Genomic DNA, 19,966 nt, shown 5'->3' on the forward strand with positions numbered 1-19,966 from the left:
CAGCACAGAAACTGAGCGACTGGAGGCAAAGCTGCAGCTCCAAACACCTGAGCAGATGGAGCAGAGGGACTCCCAGCTGGGCAGCTTTATTGTGACACGTTGCAACAGCCCTAAAAAGAAACCCCTTGATACTTTGGGGTATTTTGTCTGGGTTTTTTCAGCGCGGGTTCCTGAGCTCTGTGGAGCAGGGGGTGTTTCCCTGTGCATGGTGCAGGGTGTGCAAACACCCTCCTCACCCTGCAGAAACGTGGCTTTGTCTCTGAGTCAGAATTCCTGCTTAATACCTCTAAACTCTGGCAATCTCCCAGTGAATTTAATACCATCCCACCCCAGCAGAAATTGTGTATGCAGACACAGCCTTTGCAGGCAGATAATTGGTACCTGCTGCTCTACTTTCCAAACACTGCAGTCAAACACATCCTCCTGGAAACAGAAACGGGTGAAGCTTCAGTAGGAGAGGCTGAGACCATCAACAGACTTTTAATGAGCATCAGCCTGCATTTCTTCTCTTGCTGAAACATGGGCTTGCCCAGGGGGAGCTCGGGATCCAACACTTCCAGTCAGGAAAACGGGTTTATGGTACCAGGGACTGGAGCAACGTAGGGAGGAAAGGAAAAACTGGTGCATAAAGCCCCTGCTGCATGTGACAGAAGGGCTACATTATTCCCACATGGCATTTAACTGTGCACGGACAAAGATGTGGACAGCAATATTCAATCTGTATTGATTCAAAGCATTAAGCCTGTTTTTAAGGTCCTGGGTACTATGGCAGCATAAACCAATCCAGTCCAACAGCAGCCTGACAACACTTGTGGCCCAGCTCAGTATTTACAACACCTCCCTAGTGAAATGTTTCATCTCATAGAAGAGTGGCCTTTAAAATGTGGAAAGTCATGGATGACATAAACTTGACCCCGTGGCTTTAAGGCCCTATCTTTAATTTTAGTTTTTCTAAGAATTTGAAGTAGCTCTGGCGTGATATTTAATCTCACTGTTCTGTGCTGTTTTGTGGGGCTTTCTGGTGGTGTTCAATAGGTATGTTCAGAACAAAGGGAAGCAAAAATTCCCCAGCACAGCAGTGTTTTGGCTGCATTTTGAGGTTCTCTCTCTCTCTCCTGACCACTGTACACACTTGTCCTTCAGGCAAAGCCAACATGCCTTGGATCTCAGGAAATTACACCATCAATCAAAGGAAAAAAATCCCGAATATTTTTACTGCTCTTTTATGAATTCAAATGTCATTCCTATTTCAATTCCCATATTCCCAGGCAACGTTTAATTAAGGCAGGTATTCTGGGGATGCTGGTTTTAATTTTCCTCTCGCTGTGCTTCCATTTCTGCAGTTGCCTCACTACTGGTTTTACCTTCCCAATTGACTGGAAAGGTTTATTTCCCTTTAACGTTGGTCTTTAAATACTTGCTCCCAACAGGGGCTCTCAAAGGTGTATTATATTATAATATTATAATTAGATTCAGGGTAACACTGTTCACTTCTCATAATGTGGCAGATTTTCCATTTTATCTTCCTCAGGATCATGTGTACCTTAATGTGTGGTCAATACCCCAAACAAAGATAAAGGAGCAACTGAAACTCAGTAAGATATTTTTATTTTTCTATCAGATCACTTGGTTTAATAACATATATTTAACAGTTCAGGGCCAAAATTGCCCCAATCCTTAAAAAACCTGTTCCCAAACCTGCCCTGGAGCAGAATCCTGGCTCGTGGCCTCTTGCTGTTTGATGGTGATGTCTGTAAAGCTGCTGGGTTGTCTGGACAGGGACCCAGGAGGATGGTTTTGGAGCTGGAATGACCAGGGCCATGCAGGGTGGGAGATGTGGGGCTGAGGAATGTTTGTGAATACTTGGGAGAGTGCTTCTCTGAGTCTGGGTCACCTCAGGGCTGGGGCTTTGCTTAACACCAGAGAGACTTGGGGATTTAACCACTACCAGGAATGAACCAAATGGGTGCAAAATTCCTATCCCAATTCCCCAATTTGTTGACAAAACCCATGGAACCATCCAGTGCCAAGAGACCTTGAGGTATCCCCAAGCCCCAGAGAGGTTTGGTACTTGTGCCACGCTGACAGACACCTGTCTGACCTGTTAAAGATACCCAAAGGCCTTACAGCTCTGGCTCTGACTCGCTGTTCCAACAATTAGAAAGGGTTATTCCTCCCTGTATCCCTCTGGCAGGATGGAGGAGCTGCCTCTTCCCGTTCTGGAAGTGTTTCCTTTGTCTAAAGCCTGTGATAAAGGCAGTGAGCACTCTGAGTCACAGTGAAAGGCTTTAAAGGTTCCCTGGCTTTAAACCCAGGGAAAGGGAAGTGATTAAAGCAAGATAAGCTGTTCAAACGATCCCAGGAAAATCCTTGCTTTCCCTAAAGAGGAAAGGGAGCTCCAGCCCAGTTAACTAAAGGGCTGGTGAGCACCGAGGGGGAGCAGCACTGCTGTCAGTGTTACAGCTCCCAGCAGCACGAGCTGGGCTGTGCCTTTCATCCCTGCACGGGCGCTCCAGCTCTTCACACATTACAAGGTCACGTTTGCTCCTCTGTTGGTCATTAGGTAGATCCTGCAGTTCTGTAAATGCAGAGCCTCAATAATTCCTCAGAGCACAGACAGACTCCAGCTGGGGGTGCCACAGCCAGGTAGGACCTGGTTTGGGAGCCTTCTCTTCCTTGAGGAACACGAGGGATGTGCCACAACTGCCCCAGTCTGTGGCACCTTGTTGGAGGCTGCTGGGAGTTCCAGGGTCAGTCTGGCAGTGAGGCAACAATGAAATGGGCACAGACAAAATCAAAGGGAATTTTCCCCTTGGCATCACCTGGAAAAGTGCACTTTGAGGTGCTTAATTAGCATCAAACCAGGCAGAAATTGTATGGGAAAAAATATTGGCAGTATATCTAAGAATAGGAGGGGTTTGCCTCTTCAGGAGCAAGTTTGCAAACAGATTTGACAGTGTAATTGTTTACTGACAGAAAGCACATGGAAAGAGAAAGAGGAGAGGAAATCCAGAGAAAAGAGTCTCACAATCTGCTGCTGTGTTGCAACCAAAATATAAAATCTACCATTTTGCAGCAGGAGGTGATTATTTTTGTTCCGGCCTTTAGAAGCCACATTTATTCTCTCCTTTAATGTAGACCCAGAGTAAAGTGAGTGAGTGAAGGTCAGATCACCTGTAATTCAGCACTCAACAATGTGCTTGGCATCAGGGAAAATGATCTGCCACAGCCTTTCCCACAGCACAAGCTGACCCCCTGTACATTAGTCTGAGTCTAAAATCCAGGCAGGGCTTTGAGTTTGGGATGAGAGCCCAGCTCTGGAGAGCTGGAAGTGATGCCCATTTTTATTCTGACTGCAGTGAAATCAGGACTCACAGCAACCATGAATATGTTTGGAAAATTCCCTCTCCTTGCCTGCCCTACTTTTCTGTTTCATCATCATTTAAAAACCTCGGCATCAGGCTGATTTTGGAGGCACTGAGCAGCCAAGGAGTGGTGTTTGGTAGGAAAAAAGCTGGGGAGAGACAAAGCTGACTCTTGCTCTTGAAATTCTGTCCAGAGTTGTGGTTTCTGTTAGAATTAGTCTGAAATGAAGTGAAAAAATGTGTTTCCAAATCATCTTTTGCCCCATAACGGGACAAAGGGGCCAGTGTGGATCAGCAGAATCTCTTTAAGCAGACAGAGGATTGGAAATGGTTTGGGTTTTTTGTGGTTCCCATTCAGTTGAAGTATCACTCCCATCACCCCAGAGATGTCAAATGAATGACAGGCAGGAGATGAAAAGGAAAAAAATAAAGGCAGACTAGGAGTAGGTGTTAATTAAAACAGGATTTGGAATAATCAGCAAGTTCCCTTTTCATATCTGCTGCACATAAACCTTCCTGTAAGGCCCATTTTGACTTGATTAACGTGGCTCTTTGCGATGGTTTGTGGTGGCTGTTCCGCTGTGATGAAGTGTCTGAAACGTGTTCTGTCCAGGATCAAACTTGGTGCTGCTGACCCTCTGAACTCACACACTTGGCACTGACATCTGTGTGCTGAAAATTAGGGCTTCTGTGCCTTGGAAAGCAGCGTGTCCTACAGCACCTGTCTGCTGCAGTCCTGGCAGTGGAGCTGCAGTTCTTTCCCTTTGAATTAGCCAGCAGGTTCCAGGAGTTGGGTGACAGCCTTAACTTCCCTAAAAGGGAAAAGAAACCACATTCATATTTACAGTATTGCTCAGGGGGAAAAAAATATCTAATTGGCTGTCGAGTGGAATTTGATCCCAAATTGATGAGCCTTTTGAGGTCTGTGTGTGTACAAACCCAAATACACAGGTTTGTGTGTGTTCACAGGTGTGCTGAGATAGATCTATAGAGATTCTGGAGTGATGGGAATGTATAGATACCTACATGTGTGTGTTTGTGTGCACACACTTCCAGGATAAATCCTGTTTATCATCTAAATCTGTAACAGAAAGGCTTGTGCAGTTCCACATCAGCCTAGGAGACTCCTTTGATCTGAGAGGGTTGTTGGGAGTTATTCTGGAAGCTCTGTGAGCTTTGCATATCAAGTGCTGAGAACTCAGGCTTGTTTTTCTATCATTAAAATGTTTGAGCCCTCGAGTTCTGTGAGGCTGGTGGTTTTGTTTTGGGTTTCCCAAATTAAATCCCCCTTGGAACAGCTAATTTAGCCACTGAGGTAGATCCTGGTTCGGAGCAGTAGGACCAGAAGTGGTAAGAGCAAAAATAATGTTCCAGTTCAGTCACCAGTTTCCCTTAGGATTTATTTTACAGCATCTGCAGGAGTTCAGCTCACTCCACACAAGGACCAGACTTCATTCCATGCTGGCACCTGCCTGGGGAAGACAAGGAATATCCTCATCCCCAGTGACTCTGCAGTTCAAGGTACTGGCTGGAGCCTCCCAGTGAGTGGCTTCTGGTGAGAATAATCCCCCTCCTCCATTCTGGGCTTCAAATTGAGACCCAGGCCAAAATTACAGTGACTATCAAGTGTTTCCTGCGGCTCAGGCTCAGTTGTACTGCTCTGCTGTGGTTTAAGTTGGGAACTAGAATGTAAATATTGGCTTTTCCTCCCTGGGACACATGCACTTTGATAGAAAAATTGATTTTTACGGGATAAGAGTTCAACATATTCTCTTAGAAAGGAGTGAAGTGGTTGAATGATTCCCTTTCTCCCACGTGGGAAGGTCTCACAGTAGCAATCCTGGGCTGAGCAGTGTGCTCCAGGGAGCAGGATCCCACCAGGGGCTTTTCCCCAGGGACGAGTGACAGGAAGGCCAATGGAACCGATCCCAACTGTCAGCTGTCTGTTGTTCCTACAGCACAAATTGCAATTGGTGTCCTCTGCCTCAAACTAATTGTAAAAGTCCTCCCTTGCCTTCTCCCTTGGAAAGCCTTGGGTGGAATTTTGAGTTTGGGCTGTTTGCCACTCCCTTTCCTGTATCCTCCTTCTAAACGATGCCTCTTCAACTGCTCAAGGTCCTCGACTGTCCTGACGTTTTATCGTGGGTTTGTTCCTTCAAAGCATCTCAGTTTTCCTTCTATTGCAAAACTTGGCAGCCAATTTTTGCAGCTTTTCAATGCAGTAAATTGGCTGTACCAAATGCAGGTGGAATTCCAGCCGTGGAGGAAGCTCCACACAAATAGTTTGGCTATTTAGGGGCCTGATTATCCAGCCTGCGCTCCCAGAATAGTTGCTATGTACAAATTGGCCCAGAAGCTTCCTAAATAGCTGCTTCTGCTCCTCCTAACCTGTTTCATTGTGGAGCCACAGTGAGAAACACCTCCAGGGATGAAAGTGTGCAGGGAATCAAGAGGCAGCACACAGGCCTCTGAGACACAAAAAAACCCTCCCCAAAAAAAACATGGAAGGCATGGAACACATTTCTTTAAGTCTTAATTGCAGCTTACACAAGTACACTAAAACACTCTCAAAAAATCAAGACTGTTTTCAAACTTACACCACAATGCCTCTTGGAAAGCTCCACACAAAGAATATAATCCAAATTCTGTTACAGGACACAATTAAAATATACATTTATTTAAATGGCTTGTTTTCATCAAGTGGCTCACCCCAAAAAAGGGTTATTTTTTGTCCCCTGGACATGGATGGAACCAGTGCTTGACTCAGGGGTTTTAATGGCAAAAAGAGGAAAACTCTTCAAGGCTTTGGGATATTAAGTGACTGTGGGTTTTGTCAGTCTTGGTAGCTGGGGGAAGAAGGGCTGGAAGTGGCTTTGAGGGAAAAATAAAAGAAAGGAGATATTAAAAGATATATATATATATATTTAAAAAAGGGTTAAAAGGTTTCTCACAAGGCTCTTCTAGGAAAAGATTGGTCCAAGTTAAATGACAGCCCAGCTTGTGTGTTTAGATCATCCCCAGAAAAACTGAGTGTGCAAGAGGAAATGTTGGAGCAGCAGGAATGTGTTTCTTGGGGGTTTACCTCCAAATATACAGAGAAATGGTGGTAAAGAAGTTGGAATTGCCCCAGCTGTGCAGCTGGCTCTGTCCCTGTGTGTTCTGGGAGTGTAAGCCTTGGGGACAACCTCATCAAAGTGCCACAAAGAGGAGGGGAGACCCTTCCTGGGACACCCGGCAGGGAAACCAGAGGCTTTAGTGCCTGGGAGTACATTTTGAATACATCTATCTTTAAATGTTTATTTTCTGTGGGCCTTATTGTGACAGTCAGCGATGTGAACGAGCTGATTCCTCCAGCCACATTTATCATCAGAACAGTCATTAGGGCTCCTGATGGCCAGAGAAGTGTTAAAACCTGCAGAGAACGACTAAATGATCCATTATGTTTTGGCAACTGCAGCCTCATTTCCTACCTGCTGTTCCTTTTGTGGTCACTCTGAAGCAATTATTTCAGATAATGTGGGAAACAGCCCATTTGTGAGAGTCCATCAAGAAATCATTATCCCACCAGAAGCAATGGACAGCGTGTCAAACAGGATTGGAGGGTATGGATTCAAAAGTGTTTTCCTTGTTTTCTTTAGCCTTTTTTTTTTTGTTGGGGGGGGGCGGGAGAGGGAAGGAAGGGGCTTGAGGGATGTCACCACATTCTGCAGAGTTTATAAAACACACCCACTGCCTTGGACGGGGCAGAAATTAGCTGTTCCTGCAGCATCCGGGGAGAGGAAAAAAAAAAAAGAGATGTGTCCTGGGGTGATGGTGAAGGGAGACCTTGGAATTTAACTGGGACTGAACACCTTGTGCTTATGGAAACAGGGACTCCTGGGAGGCCTTTGGAAACAGGATTCTTGTATTTATTCTGCTGACTCAGAAAGAACAAACCTTTGTACCTGCAATAAGGCTTTCTCATACATTTGTGCTCCTGGTAGTAAATCTGCTCTTTTAACAGAAGGGAAGACAATGAACCTACATGATCTCTTTGCTTTTATCAAAGGTGTCCTCTAAATTCCTTTACACTGGATACTTGGAGCTGTGCCTTGTATCAGGTACTGGAAAGGTTTGAAAAGTTTTTTATTTGTGATTTTAAATACGAAGAAATGTAGCCTTTTTTTTTTTTTAACATGTCCTCCCTTGCCTTTTAATAATTTTTGTCTTTAATTTGATAAAATGAATGTGTAGTGCCTTCCTATTTCAGTTTTCTCCGAGGAAACTTCCTTTTCCTATGGGTATGAGTTACATGTGCTTGTAGAAAAGCTGGTTTAAAGGCTGTGATTACTGCTGAGGAAATCCTAAGATTCTAAGCAATGGCTTTGTGCAAATTGAGAGACAGTATTTTGGGAGAAAATCCCATTGTCAGGCTGTTGGGGGACACCAGCATCACTTGGCTGCAGAGCTCAGTGCAGGCCCTTGTTTAGTCAGGGCTGTTCAGCAATTGCTGACTTAGTGTCTCTGTGTTTCAGGAGGAACGTCCCTCATATGTCATCTCCCTCATAAAGGACTCGGGGAAAACACAATATTATCTCAGGCAAACAAAGGGGTTTTCTCTGCAGCTCTGTCACTCCAAAAGGAGCAGGCTGACAGCCCCATCGGTGTACATCCCATAATTCAGCCAAGGTATTCAGGATTGGCTCAGATGGAGTAAAACCCTTCTCCTCCCACCAGTGTCCTTTCCAATTTATGGCCGGGGAGAGGCAGGAGGGGGTGTCTGTGTGTGCTGCAAGAAGCTACTGCTGGTTATCAGCCCTGTGCTTTTCCCTTTGTTTATCTCAGATGAGCAGTGTTGGGTGTCAGATCCAGACAGAGTTGCTGGAATGCTGCACAAAACAGGGCTGTGTTGAGAAATACCTATTATTTTTTTTCCTTCTTGGCGAGTCAGTGTGGTCCAAAGATGGGAGATGGGAAGGATAAACACATGTAGCACGGTTTGAGGGAGCAGGTGGATGGATAATTCCCAGCACAGCCTGTAAAGCCCTGTGCCATTTGAATGTGTCATTACAGTAATGGGAGATTGATGGCAGCAATTCTGGCTGAGGTTCTTGCCAAAAGCACACGTTTCCTAAATCCAGACTATTGGTGCCTCCTCCCCTCCTCGAAGGTGCACTGGGGACACTGCAAGGAGAGGGGTGTGCAGAGGGGCAGGGGGTGCTGTTAGTGAGGGGTGTGGGGTATTACTTGGGAAAAGGCCGTGCATTGTAGCACAAAACTTGTGTCTCTGCATGGAAATAAACTCCTTTCATTCCAATTGCACTCTGCAGGTTGGGGCTGGAGTCACTCAGCACTGCTGACACCATTCACAGCCCTGTGGGAAGGGCCTTTAACTGCCCCCAGCGACCACCACCAGGATAGAAGGACATGTCCAAGGAGCAAAGGCCAGAAGAAGGGAGGTGCAGATGGACAGACAGACACCCTCAAATGGAGCACAAACAGGGATCTGCTGCTGCTGGTCAGGGAGAGCACCAGGGAAAGGTGAGTGTCACCCATGATAAATAGATGTATTTGATATATAATGGGTATAGAAATGTAAGGATGGATGGGAGTGAGGAGAGACAGACCTAGGAAGGGAAGGGTAGAAGAACAGATGGATGGAAAGGAAGACATATGGAAGGACAAAAGGATGCATGGGAGGCATCAGTGGAGGGAAGGAAGGTGGGAAAGATAGAAAGTGGATGGTTTGGAAAGAAGGACAGAAGGGAAGAATGAGTGACAGATGGAAGGAAAGAAGGATGGGCAGAAAGAAGGATAGATAGAAAGATGTATGGTAGGAAGTATAGAAAGCTGGAGGAACCAGATGGAAGGACAGAGGGATGGAAGCACAGCCAACAGGAGGAAGAAAGAGGAGTAGAAGGAGAGTAGGGCAGAATGAAGAATGGAGGGATGGAAAATAGGATGGAAGGGTAGAAAGTGGAATGTATGTACAAAGATGGAAGGCAGGATAGATGGAAGGACATGGAAGAACAAAAGTAGGGAGGGAGGTCAAATGGAAGCATGGGCAGAAAGAAGGACAGAATGGAAGAAAGAACAGAAGGAAGGATGGAGTGTAGGAAGAAAGGATGAGAGGATAAAAACTGATGTAAGGGCAGATGGAAGATGGGGGTAGAACAGAAGGAACAACAGAAGGACAGAAGCTGTTGGAAGCAGGGAATGGAGGACGGAAAAATAGGAATAGCAAACTGAAAGAAAGGCAGACAATCACCTGTTGTTCCCAGGTTTGTCAGCCCTGTGGGTCCTGCCCCGCTCCAGTCTGGTGACAGCAGGGGACACGCTTGTTCTTGATGTGATGCTGTGAGATGACCTGCTGTGGGTGGGCAGGACCGGTAACTTGAACCTTTCTGCGCTTCATTTGCAAATGTTCTCCCGCAGTAACAAAGCCACCGTGTTAATGGGAGGTTGTGCAAGTGTTTCAGCACCGTCTGTGTAGTGAGAGAGGCTCTTCCTCCTGCACACTCCTACAGGGAATGGTGTGAGGAGAGAATGAGCCAGAGAAACTCTGCTGTCCTTGGCAGTGCTTACAACCCCTCAAACGCCCCCGAGAGCTCTGTAGGGCAAGAGAGGCAACGTTTGCAAAGGAAAATTTGGCTCCTGGATTAAAAAACTTGAACGTGCTTTTTAAATGTTACATTGCAATTCGGCCCGTGCACGGTCTAGTGAGAGCAAGTCTGACCTATTTGCTTCAGCATGAGCCTGGCTCTGGAGAGCTGGGCTTAGTTCACAGCTCAGCCACAGGCTAAAAGATTGGACACGACGTGTGCCCTCTTTTCCCTTCTGTAATGAGAAATTATTACCTCAGTTCCTCACCCTGGTGAGAAGAGAGAATTCATTAATTTCCATGTGTTCTCAGACACTCTGATCACGAAGGTCACACATAAATTACAGTATAAAAGTAACTGGCTATTTGAGTGGGTTAGTCTAAGAGTTAACACACCATGAAATATTCATAGGAAAATGAGCAGCTGCCATTAGGTCTGGATTAGTGCCCTGGAGAAGCTAAAGAAATACCCCACAAGCTCCTGCATCTACCGCTTGTGGTTTATCAGAGATGCTCTGATGTCAATCCTGATCACAGTTCTCTGTAGTCACAGTAAATCCTCTTTTTCAGCACAGCACATCCAACCCCTGCAGAGATTTTGCTCCGACCAAGAAGCCCCTCCAGCAACAGCATTGTGGGAGTTGCCTCCACACAGGTGTTCAAGCAGATCCATCACCTGGCAAACAGCACCAACAACTCAGACTGAAGTCAGGACCAAAAGGTAAATCTACTTTGCTCGTTGCTGTCTCTGCTTTATTTACATTTTATACTTCAGCAGTTTCTGTGACTGGGTCAAATCAAAATGTGAAGCAGCATGAAATGTGTCCAAACATGAAGCAGAATTATCTCCATTTTCATTTCAGGTACCACAGATAGGAAAGTGCCTCATTAAAGAATGTATTTTAAACTTTTTTTATCCCAACAATATTTTATATAGGAGTCACTGTATATTTTGTTGGGGTGTTTTTTCTTTTTTTTTGCTCCCACTTAAAGCCAGTTAAGACTTCATTGTCATTCCTTGTGATTTTTAACATCTTGCAATTTTATTTCCTCTCATGGGATTGCAGAGCAATTCCATTTTTATTAAAAAGAAAATCTTTGAAGATATCATGCAAAGATTGAAATGATGGATGGGAAAAGCTAAACAACCCAACACTTTCCATTTTTTAAAGCCTCGTGAGCCTTTGATGCTTCAGTCACGATGATTTAATGCTTGGAAGCAGAGGGGCTGATGAAAACATCAGCCCAGAGCCCAGTCCCAGGGATTGCTGTATCCCAAACACCAAAACAAAGTACTTTTCTACCTGCTTTTTAAATTGCTTTTGGTCTATTTTGGGGTAGGGAGGTATTTTTAACCAAAGCTCTTCTGCTGTAACTATTCAAATGACGCAATTTAACAACCATCCCAGTTCCCAAGGGAGGAGACAATGACTACACAGGAAACAGGAATTCTCTCCCTCCAAAGCATTCCAGTTTCCAGTAAGTACCTGCTCCCACTTACAAGTAAAATTCTCAGGGATACACAGACCACACACTAGAAGTTGCCAAGGAAACCAGATTCACTTCTGATGCTACATGTTGATTATTTCAATCTCCTTATTTTTCTCCACCCTCATACACCTTAAAGTCAGTATTGTCCTTCCTGGTCTGATGACCACGATGGCTTTGCCACTGAGGACATGACACTGGCCTTGCTCCCTGAATCTGGGCTGGAGCCTCTCAATTTTAAAGCAAGGTACCAAAATTATTTTGGCAGTAGGTTAGTTCAAATTGCCTTTTGCCCACGTTGGTAGTCAAAATATTCCACGACAGATCCAGCTGAAGTGCACAAATACATTTCCTGATTGGGCTTGTGCTGTGAAACTGGAATCAGGCAAGGAAAAAAATTTAAAGTGATTAATTCCCTTTTGTTGTTTTCTTGATTCCTGAGTCTCAGCATATCCAGCAGTGGCCTTGAAATTCAGTGGGGCTGATTATTGACCTCAGGAAAGCTGGGATCAAAACTGCATTTTGGGGAGATCCCCAGCTCCCTGTTTAAAGTCAGCTGGAGCTGGATTGTGTTGTCCCAGAGCAGTCAGTCTGCAGCAGCTGGAATGACAGCTCATGGCTTTGGGTAGGCCTCCAGGCTGCCCAAATTACAACCACTCCATAGTTTATGTATGGACAGCTATGGGGTTTGGAGAGTATTTTAAAAAGAGTTCCAGATTTTGATCTTACTCCTGATTTCCCCCCTACTTTGATCACAGTTCCGTGCAGCATTTGCAGAGATACTCAAAGCCATGACCTTGGAGTGAGAGCCAAATGAGCCAGCACAGCTCAGAGTGATTATTTTCCCATCAGTGTCACTGTCAGAGTAGTTTTGTTGATCTCTGGCTGTGTTTCCGTTTCTCCACTGGTTTTCCAAATGCTACAAGAGATGTAGCACGTGGCAGGATGGTGGAGGAAATGAAATTAATAGCAAATGAAAATCATGAGCCCTTTTACCCCCCGAAGGAGACCCCCCTGCATTTATCTGAACTGCAGTTTTGAGAGGGTTTTACCAGACCAAGGCACAGAGCAAGTTCTTCCCAAGCCATAGGATGGCTGAGATGGATCGTGGCCTCTCTAGGGATCATCTCAAGCCTGGGGCTGCTCTTAATGAAGAACAATTAACCAGGGTCTGGCAAAACCCCAAGGCCTCTGTTCCCTGAGAGAGGTGGAGTGTGTGTAACCAGCTCCAAACCCCGCAGAGGCTCAGGAATGCTCCCAGGAATGCTCCCAGGAATGCTCCCAGGTGGCCCTGCCTGTCCCACAGTTCTCCAGTTGTCCCTTTCCCTGGTTCTGCACACAGTCAGGAGCAGCAGCAGGGCTGGGCAGGTCATTTGGCTGCAGAACAGTCCTGGCAGCTGCAGAGCTCCACGAGGACCGGGAAAGGGGAAAGGCAGCGTGGACTCAAGTGGAGGGTTCTGTGGAACGGAGCGGTTTGATGGGATTGGAAGTGGTTTAAAGATTGGATATTGGCAGGGGTTCATTACACACTCACAGGTCAATTAACCAGCTGGACAGACACGGGGGGCAGGACAGAAATTATGCTGTGTGTTTCCTGCTGCTGCTTAAATCCAACTGCAGTGATTGGAGCTGCCTAATTCCAACCTGCAAAAGTAACATTTTTTAAACTGCTTTTGTAGAGCCACTTACATCGAATTTCTTGCTTCCATACACACTGATGACCCTCACGAGAGACTGATTAGCATGGGAAGAAAAATAAGCAGTGACAAATTAAATCCTTCTTTCAGAGACTTTCCCCTCCTGAAGTTCCCTGGTCCCCTTTAGGAATTCAGGAGTTTCATCCCAAGCAAAGAACCTGCACAAAAAACTTTATTTAACCTCCTAGGAAAATTAATCCATAACCTCCATCTGTCACCTCTCCAGTAGCCTTCCAGAAAATATTGGAAAGCATATCTACACATTTCCTTCAAAACTGAAACCTAATGGTCAAGTAAAAAAAAGGAAAAGAGGGGATTTTGCAAACAAAGAACATCTTTGTTGGTTGACAGCACTAAATGTAACTTGTCACCAGAGCTGAAATGTTGCATTAATAGCTCTTTTGTGAAAACACAGAGCTGAGTGTTATAAATATTGATGGGAGACCCTGGGCTTTGGAAGTGTGTGACAGATGGAAACTTTTCAGGGGAACACAAAATTGTCTTCGATGTTTCTCCCCCTTGAAATTCAAATATCCCCGTTAAATTCAAAGCCATGATTAGATGTATCAGCAGATAAATGATGATGCAGCAGGTAGAGCAGGGGAAAACATCCTTACCTAGGTGTGATAGCCACTGCTGTCAGCATTCCTAAGGAACAGATCCGAGGGAGAGACCTCCAAAGGAGCCAGAGTGTTAATGGCTGTTGTAGTGAATTTGGGCTATTTTATTTTTTGGAATGCAAAGCCTTGCTGCTCCCAGGGCCAGCCTGGTTGCCATGGTTACCTGTGACTCTCTCCCTCAACCGGAGGAGCCAGACTATGCTTTTTCCTCTGCACTGGATGTGTCCACATGGACATTCCCAGGAAAAACAGGAGCTGTGGGGCTGAATCAGCCCGCAACACACAGTGGGTGTTTTCAGGGAAAAGGAGGTAACAGAATTCCTGATACTCCATAGAAACACAAAACTCTATCACTCCACCCTCACCAGCCTTTCAAAGTTGCTCAAAATCTCCTTCTACTCAGCAAAATTGAATTCTTTTGAGGGAGGTGAGGCTGGACAGGCTTTCCTTGATGTCAGCACTGAAACCTCCCTCACTGCCCTGCTCAGGCACCTGGAATCGGCCCATTCCAGCTCTGGAGCAACAGGGAAATAGGGCTGTTGGAAAGCCAGGCATGTGCCACAAGAGAAGGCAATTCAGTCCAGGACAGAGGGAGCTAAAAAGGGAACACAGACCCCCCAGACAGCACCAGCTGCTGCCCCAAAGGGGATAAATGAAAGTAAATCAATAAAATGAGCTTTAGCTACTCTGTGAACCACTGGGGGATTTCAACACTCCAAGGTGCAGGGGCTGCACTAAGACACAGGGAGGGATGTCCATGAAACAAGGAAAGGAAAAGCCAACTAACCCAGGGAAGCAAATGTGAGACTTAAATTCACAGGAAACCCTCCAAAACCAACAAGCAGTTTGGAGCTGCCCCCCTGCACTGAGTCTGAAGGTCACAAGCAATTTTAGACTGTGATTTTAATAAGCTCTATCTTATAATTTAGCAAAGGTTGCACACACTATTTTGAAAAGGTATAAAGCACAACGATAGAAAATTCAGGTGCCATTTCACATCTTGAGGGAAATGTATTTCAAATACTGGGAGGCAAAATCCAGCCCCAGTACAGAAAGGGAAAATTTGGTTTTTTATCTTCTCTGTGGGAATTACGAAATATTTATTGGCTAAATTGGGTGAGTTTGTCTAAGAATCTGCTATTAGACACATGTCAAAAAAACCAGCATTTAAAGAACAGCAGCTGTAAAGAACAAGACACTACAGGTCCAGAAAAACATGAGTGTTCTGAAGTTTATCTTCAAGCAAAGCTGTTGAAATACAAATTCAGGCCTTAACACCCAGACCCTGTTCTCCAAGAGAAAAGATCTGAATTTTTAGTTGACATGTACTTTAAAGAAGAATTTGACTGCAAAGATATAACAGATACAGAGGGGAAAATGCCAGAAAACAAACTCCTTGACCTACTTCCATCACAGAGAACATAGTATGCAGTATTTAAAAATCACAGGAATACTCCAAGGAGGATTTTTACCTGCAACAATTCCCAATCCAGGTATTGAGCTGGATGCCTTAATCTTGGAGGTGTTGGATTATACATTTCTGTGGGATTCGCATAAAAAAGATCAATATATTTTATTCAGATAAAAGCCACGTCACTGCAGGACTGTTCAAGTCCTCCCACAGTTCAAAAATTAACCCTGAAACACTCACACAAGGGTTTAAAAAGTGGGGCTGAGAGCCCCATTCAGGAACCTGCTGGAGCCTCCTCAGCTCTGACATTTCTGGCTCCAGACCCCACAGATCCTCGTGGATCCTGCAAACTTCTCCTTCAGCTCTGATTTATAGGCTGAGGAAATCCATGCAAAACGGAGCAGTAAAAGAAATTTGTGGGCTAATTTACTGCCTCAGTTTAGGTTAAGGTTTTAATAGTTATTTGCCTTTCTATTTTAGATAAAGATTTGTGAGGAGCCAATTACCCGAGGCAGCTCGAGTGGCTGTGACAGCTGAATTCAAGGCATGAGCTCCCGTTAGGAAGCACTGCCTGATTTTCTGATAGCAAGTGCTGCAGTTAAATACAGAGGCCAGAGCCTACATCTTAAAATGATGAAGATAATTCACATGGAACACGGCTTTTGAGGATAAAAGCTTCCCAACAGAAGAGAGAGAGAGAGATCATTACTGTATATTTATATAAGGCAGAGGTTTTTTGTGGGCTCCGTTGAAGCTGAGCCAATTTACACCAGCTGAAAACCCATCTCTAAAGAGTTCATTAAACCTCTGTCTCCCTGGCCTATTGCTCCAGGATTGGAACATTTGTTCCTCTGAAAGATTTATTATTCCCCTAATCCAAAATGGTACCTGGGATTTTAAGGCTGGGTGTGAAATGTTGATGGTTCCTCTACTTTTCCCCACATCATATAGCCTGGGAAATTAAATATCAGATGTTTGTGTAGCTGGAATGTGGGTAGGAAAAAAGGGACCTGAGACTCAAACTGGAGGGTTTTAACTCCCCAGCCCCGTTTGGGGTTTGGGATCTGCTGCCCCTCAGAGCAAAGGGCCTTTTATTGCTGCCAGCTTGGGGTTTTGGGCTAAACTCAGGAAAGTCAGATGAATAATTTACACTGAGTTTTGATTGATTTTGTGTCTCTTTTGGTTTGCCAAGGAGCAAGGAACCAATTGCAGACCCTCATTAGAAATCATTTCTGCTTAATTCCTGCAACTGCTTTGGGAGCAACTCCAATTCCGGAGGCTGGATCTCCACCTAAGCCCTGTCATCAGATGCTCCAGTCACGGGATGCACTTCCAGCTGGGTGAGCATAACTCTGCTTTTTCCTTGGGGCTGCTGCTCCAGCAGTTATGGACCAGGAGGAGATTGTCTAAATAATCTGCAACACTCAAACATCTGTTGCTTTTAGGCCACTGATGGAAATGGGTTTAGTGTTGCAATGTAAGAGCCTTCCCACAGCACCCAGAAAAGGGACAAGAGCTCTGAAAAGGGACAGGAATTTCCTCATTTTTAGTCACTGCCTTTCTCCAGCCCCTCCTTGCCCAGTGCCCTACGCTGTCCTGTGTGTATCCTGTCAGCTGCAGGAGCTCCAGGAAACAAAAGCTTTAAAATAATGGAGAATTAAAGCATCAGGCATTTTACACGCTCACAGATATTAAAATTAGGCCTCCAGCATATGTGGCTGATGGCCTGGAAATTCCCAGGAGATCCACTGAAATCAGCCCCTACTATTGTGTGTGTCATGGTGTAACAAAGTGTGTTTGCTGAGCAGACAGTCAGGGATCGTCGGGAACAGTCTGGCACCTCCAGCCCACACCCCGCTCCCCAGCCACAGCCACACCCACACTGCAGCATGTCACAGCCAGGGAGATGGTAATTATAGATCCACACCCACAGCCTGCCTTTCCATCCTGGAGGAATCCAAGGGAATTGTTCTCTTTTTGATTTGGCACACGGGCCAAATCCAGAAATAACTTTGGGATAAAGTTCGGGAGATCTGGGACACGGTAAAGGCACATCCAATATTAAGCCTGTGCTTACAAAACACGAGTAACAGAGAACTATGACACTAATCCTTGCTAGGCTTAAACTCTCCTGCTCCTTCCAAGAGATTAAAAACATATGTCGAATCAGAGGAATTAGAGGCTGAACATTCCTTGTCCTATTTCCCTCCCTCTTTCAGAGGAGGTTGCCAGTCTGAGGAGTTGTTTTGTCCCACTGCAGTCCCCTCCTTGATCTCAGGGAGTGCTGCAGGAATTCTGCATCTCTGTGCATTTTGGAATGGGGGCTTACATCTTGGGGGGTCAGGAGGGAATTTCCTCCCAAACACTTGAATTTCCCTGGTAAAGTTCAAGCTGATACACTTGGTGTCTCTGCCAGTGAACTGGGAAAAGCTTCTTCTGATCACCTGATAGAGACATTAATTTATTAATTGTATTATACATGATTAATTATATATTATCATATATATTATTAATTATATATTCCCATAACGTATAATTATACGTTATATTATTAATTCTCTCTCTATTATTTATTAATTGGATTCCTCTGTAGATGTCAGACACTTTCAAGTACTTATGACATATTACACCCAACACTGCCCAGTCCCAAGAATCAAAAATTTATTCTGCTGTAGGTTAAAAAGCTGCTGAATTCCACCTGGGGAAGTAAAGAGAGGAAAAAGAAAACAGTAAATCATGCTTTCCAAACCAAAAAGGTTTTGATAGATATCCACCAGAAAGCTTTTGGTCTATCAGGTTTATTATGACTTGGTATTTTTTCTTGGCTGTTCTGTCATTATCTGCAATATATTTTTTAGGAAAAAAAAATAATTTAATTTCACAAGTGAAATGCAATATTGAGTAGGTTGGAAATTCTTCTAACGGTGCCATCCCCAGTAGCTCAGTCTCTGAGTGCCATGAATAATGCAGGTTCAAGCCCTCTGCATTTTTTTAGAGAAACCCCAACGTGTTACAAAATAACGAGAGAGAAGAGAAACACATTTCCCAACATCCCTCCAACTCCTCTGAAGTACCTCATCAATAACTTTTGGGATACCCCAGCCCAACAGATTCTGAGTGGTGAATAATTCAGGGGGTCTGGGCACTTTGTGCTCCAGGACTGACTGGGAGCAGTTTGGATTTTCCCAGCACATTTTGCTCTGCAGAATCCCTGCTAAATAATTTGTATGAACAGTTATTGCTGTTCAGAGCGTTTCTGAGCACTCCCCTGTGCCTGTGATTGCATTTTTAGCTCTTTCAGACAGTTTTAATTGGGGGCATCAATCAAATGGTATAATTTCCTTTTCTTGACATAACCCCACTAATGAAGTATCTTTTTCTCTGATTTGTAATCCAGTGTCTAATCCAGAGTGATGAGCCCTAATCTCTGTGATTTGGGAGGACATCTGGGGACATGTTCATCTCTAAACTGCTTAATTGCTTTCCTGAATAGAGGTAGGTTTAATATTAGCTTTAATGAGGCTCTGAATTAGCTTTTTTAGGTCATTAAAAAAATGTAAATTTAAAAAGTTACTGCCCCCACATGTCCACTTTCTTCACTCCATTTAAAAAACAAGGTGCAAACTGGCTCTGGGCCCTGGTTAATACCTGTGTGCATCAGTGGAGCTCCAGTTTTATCAGTACAAGTAACACAAGATGTAAAAACATTCCTTTCACAATGGCAAATTCAATTGGGGGAAGGCAGTCAAGGAAGATCCTTCAGGAAAGGAAAGAGCAAATCTTATATCACCAATAAAACCTGAAATTGCCTGAATATTCAGGAGCTGTGGCATTGAACATGTGAAGATGAGAATGGATTTGTAATAATGGCTTTTTAGAGGAGGATAAATATTTGATTATGTTGTCAATGCGTATTTCTCAGAAATATAAAAACATGCTGCACTCTGATGAATTCCAACTACAGCTGGTTCTAAAGCTGGGCAGGTTTTGTAGTGTCTCTGATCTCTCCCTTCCCCCAGAGCTGCCATTAATAAATCAGGACTATTTGGACTGCGTAGAAAATGATGGTAAAGGGAAAGGATGTCAGGTTTTTGTTTGACTTTGGGAATGTTGTGCTCTTTAATTCAGTAACTTCAGGAGCCAGCATTGAACACACAGAATTAGGAACTGAGCTAAACAGCAGCAGGATCCTGAGTTTTCCCCTTTTCTGGGAACAACGCACAAGCTGTGTGATGTTCATGGTGTTAGAACAGAGCAGCAACAGTGCAGGAAAGGAGTGTTTTGAGAGTGGCCCCTCCTGAAAATGTCCGTGAAATTTAAATTTTAAAGTCCTACTGGTAATAGACGTTTATAGATGATTATTGCCCATTAGCAAGCCGAAGAAAATGGCTCAGTAATAGGCTCTCAGTTTTAGTTGACTGGGACAATTGTCTCATTGCTCCTCTCAGCTCACATTCCCATGGATTAGGACATGGAGTGGTTCTTATCTGTCACTGCTTGTTATTGTTCCCAATGATGTGTGAAATTGGAGCCTGACTGGAATTTTCTTCAGCAAACTTGCACTGTTGGAGGATCAAAATATTGACAGCCTGATTTGATAATTGTGACTCAATTTGTTTCATGCCTTAGGGCTGTCATTTAAATTTTACTTCAGGATGATGTTGTACCATCTATGGCTTTTCTTCAGCATTATGTTGATTGAAGTTGCTTTTGGACCCTATTCACTACATCTGGCTGAAAATTTCACATTTAATGCTTTCCATCTTAATGTTTTTCACTGAAAAATGCCCCTGTCTTTAAATATA

Source organism: Chiroxiphia lanceolata, chromosome 3 (genome assembly GCF_009829145.1).
Source record: "Chiroxiphia lanceolata isolate bChiLan1 chromosome 3, bChiLan1.pri, whole genome shotgun sequence".
NCBI classification, from domain to species: Eukaryota; Metazoa; Chordata; class Aves; order Passeriformes; family Pipridae; genus Chiroxiphia; species Chiroxiphia lanceolata.